We start from the raw sequence: 3937 nt of genomic DNA, 5'->3' as shown, positions 1-3937 counted from the left end.
ATGCGTAAATGATCATAATATTTGCGCACATCACACTCCCAGACTTAAACCTTTGCTTGTCCTCAAGCAAAACCTGCAATCTAGATTCACGTGGTTAGATAGTGCATCATAATCTTTAGCAAGTCAATCTAATTCTGTCAAATGATTTCATTGGTGAGCAAGATACAAAAGTAGTTTAAGTATGACCTAAGTAGTAGTCCTCCGTGCTCGGTGCGAAGGTGACCTAAATTTATCAAGTTTCAATCCCTAAGTCTAGTTAAGTCGTCATAAAATTGTGTTCCTTATGCATCCGACGATAGACACTTACCTGCCACACGCAAGGTTCGTTCCCCTAAAAAATGCTATGCATCGTCTACACAAGGTCTCAAAGGAATACTCAGTATCAAGAGAAACATAGCATTCATTTCCCCAGTAACCTAACTCGGTCTCGAAGGGATGAATTGCTAGTTTCCACTCACGACAATAATTTTTTTATCCCTTATTTTTATATTTTTTTCTTTGAATGTTTGCAAAGTATTAAACTTGAACATACCTTCATTTTTTTTTCATTTTTTTTATGGGATTAATTTTTTTCCAAATGAGCTTACATGATCTGAGTTTATCCAGTAACCAAAATGTAGTTGAGAGGTCACCATAGAAACACAAGTACTAGTCCAATCCTATGAATCATGACTATTTTAGAGTTATCAACCATCAAAAATAGGCATAGTCTATAGAGATCCTAAAACAAGGTCAATACTTAAACTCTTATAGTAAAACATTGCTTACTTCATGCTATCATAGATAGAAAAAGATATATCACTAAATATAAGTAACACATGAACCACATAAAATCTAGAATAACTAGTACTTTGCATTAAGGAACAAACAATCATAATATGATGTAGGATGCAACTAGTAAAAATTTTATTTGAAATGTGCAAAAACTAAGAAGTATGACAAACATTAAACTAAACCCAAACATCCCCCCAGACTTAAACTTTTCATCATCCCGATGAAAACTAGAAATGTAATGTGAAGGAAATTTATGAAGTTTAGAGAAGTTACCAAGTGATGAGCTTCAAATGGTTGACATGCATGTGCTTAAAGATACTCTTCTATCCGATGCTCACATTCTTCCACAACTTTGAATTTTACAAAAATAAGATAGGCAAGAAAAATTAAGCAGAGGGTATGATTTATTATCAATGAAGTAAAAACAAACTAAAAAGAAAACAAGGAAAATGAACTTGGATTGCCTCCTAAGAAGCGCTTGTTTAAGGTCATTAGCTCGACCACCTCATTAGATTCATCAAAATCTCGCTCTTGGAGGGGTAAGATATTTTACAACCCTCTTACCAAGGGCTCTTATTATGGAAGGAGCTTTCATCAAAAATGAAGAATAACTCTCTCCATCTTCATCTTCTTGGAAATTCTTTCAGGAGGTCGAAGACGGTTCAGGTCGAGTTTCCAATTATAGGCCCCATGAAAATCTGCACATGCAAAGAAAATACAAATCTCCCGCAAACGTATTAGATAAGATAGAGTCATAACCATATTAAGATAAGCAGAATAAGAAATAAAAACTGAATCACATCCAACAAAGTCAATGGTAGGTACCTCTATAAAATTTTTCAAAAGATCACAAGAAATACTAACCTTACTTTGCTGAGCAGTACCTGAAATTTCTAAACATCTGGATGTGACTTCCTCTGAATCAAATGATGGTTCTGACTCTGGCTCTGGCTCTGGCTCTGGTGTTGGTACTTCCAAAGGTGGTGATTCTTGGGGCTTCGCTTCCATTGCAAAAGTCCCTACACATTTATCATCAACCAATTCCATTCGTACAAATTCCATATCATCAATTGGTCGTGTGATCGAAGGAGGTGATTCTTGAGATGCTGCTTCCAAAACACAGCTCCCTACACATTCTTCAATATTATCATCATCAACAAAAGCATCAAAAAATAAACCAACATCAATATCCTCAGTGGGAGAATCATCTATAGGAGGATCACTAACTTCATTTGCAGTTTCAAGTTGATCTACCACATCACATTCATCATCCGAAAACTCAATTTCATCATAACACCCTCTAAACCCAGAAGGTAGATCTGAAAACTTATTGTCTGCTACATTATTATCACAATCATCATTTGAAGAGTCCTCATCTTCATATACGTCCAGAAATCTACACTCAACTATATTGGTGTCACAGAATCTGCCAAAGTCTTCGTTTTCATCAACCCTCACCAACCTTTGTGGAAAAGGAACCTTTAGTGTAGGTCTTGGGAAAGGTACTTTTTTTTTCCCATACTCCCTTTAAGCTTGTGGAGGAGGTCCATCTTGCTTATCTAGTGTTGGTGTCATCAACCGTTGAGGAAAAGGTACTTGTGGCCTTTGGGAACTTCTTGGAGTAATGTAACTGAGTTCTTGAGGTCTTCTATTGTTCTTCTCCTCAATCTTAAACAAATCTTTCTTTAGAAGTTCTTCATGATTCTTGCCACTTTTCAACTTAATCTCATTATCAGTTACACTAGATCTTGTCTGTGTAGGAGGAAGGTCTTCCTTGAACCATTTTGAAACTATGCTATTAATCTTTTCCCCCAAATGTTTGAACTCCTCATTCTGTGACTTCTGAATTTCGACGTTCTTGGGTGGTTGAACTGCATTTTGTTTGACAGGCTCTCTTGTATATATGACTTGTACTTCTTGAATTTCTGAGGGAGATTCCATCCAACTTTTGCTCGATCATCCTTGGAGGTTCAATGCCACTTGATCAATTAATGTATAAGCTTCTTCTATACTCTTGTCCATAAAAGACCCTCCAGCTGATGAATCTAACAAACACTTATCTGAAAAAGAAATCCCCCTATAGAATATGTGTAGAATCAGCCATTTCTCTAAACCATGATGAGGGAACTATCTTTATAGACTCTTGAATCTGTCCCATGCTTCAAATATTGATTCTCCATGTGCCTGAGCAAAATTTATGATGCAACTCCTCATATAGATTGTTCTGCTTGGAGGAAAAAATTGTTTCAGAAATTGCTGCTCCAATTGTTCCCAACTTGTGATGCTTTGAGGATGGAGAGAATATAACCAAGTCCTTGCTTTATCCTTGATGCTAAAAGGAAATACCATCAACCGAACTGCATCTGCTGATACTCCTTCACAATTCACCATATCACAAAGCTCTAGAAATGTCTCAAGGTGCAGATAAGGACTTTCTGATGCTTCTCCTCCAAATTTGTGACCTTGTATCATGGAAATTAACTCTGGGTTTAGTTGGAAATTTTCTGCTTCAATATGAGGCTGCACAATAGGAGATAAAAATCTTACAGAAATGGTTGCAGAGAAACCTATTAAGGGCCTGCTTGATATGTTATTACTTATGGATATCTAAAAAAAATATATGAGAAAAATGAAAGACAAGAAATAAAATGTTATATTAGAAATAAACAAAAAATAACAAAAAATAAATGCAGAATTTAAAAACAAGAAAGGAGATGCAGATTTTTATTTTTATTTTTATTTTTATTATTATGAAAGTAGAAAAACCAAAGCTATTCACAAGTCTAGATTAACTAAATTACTAATCTACTAATGTTAATGCGAACAGTCCCCGGCAACGGTGCAAAAAACTTGTTACGCAATCGCAAGTGTACGATTTCGTCGTTAGTAATAAAAATATCGAATCCATAGGGATTGTTGATTAAGCACTAGAGATTGTTGGTGCGGGAAGCATCCGACGATCGAACTCGTGATTTGATAATGACAAAGGATTCAAAGTTAAGGTGTTTTGTGATCTAACAAGTCTGCTTGAGTATTTCAGGAAAGTCCTAGCTGCGGTTAGGCAAAGGGAAAACCCTAGGGGGTGGTAACCCTAGGTCATAGGGGGCGGTAACCCTATGTGGAAAGTCTTGGCAGGTCGATGGCTTCAGGCAAAAGTCCTAGG

At 36.2% G+C, this 3937-nt stretch overlaps 1 non-coding gene across 1 annotated transcript; it reads left to right on the top strand.

Moving 5' to 3' along the window:
* The first annotated feature begins 2884 nt into the window (after positions 1-2884).
* On the top strand, positions 2885-2990 carry LOC122003211. Its single transcript, XR_006117867.1, has one exon. It is a non-coding gene; the product is annotated as a small nucleolar RNA R71 (small nucleolar RNA).
* The last annotated feature ends 947 nt before the right edge of the window (positions 2991-3937 follow it).

Source organism: Zingiber officinale, chromosome 7A (assembly GCF_018446385.1).
Source record: "Zingiber officinale cultivar Zhangliang chromosome 7A, Zo_v1.1, whole genome shotgun sequence".
NCBI classification, from domain to species: domain Eukaryota; kingdom Viridiplantae; phylum Streptophyta; class Magnoliopsida; order Zingiberales; family Zingiberaceae; genus Zingiber; species Zingiber officinale.
This window is presented reverse-complemented; position numbering and strand designations above follow the sequence as displayed.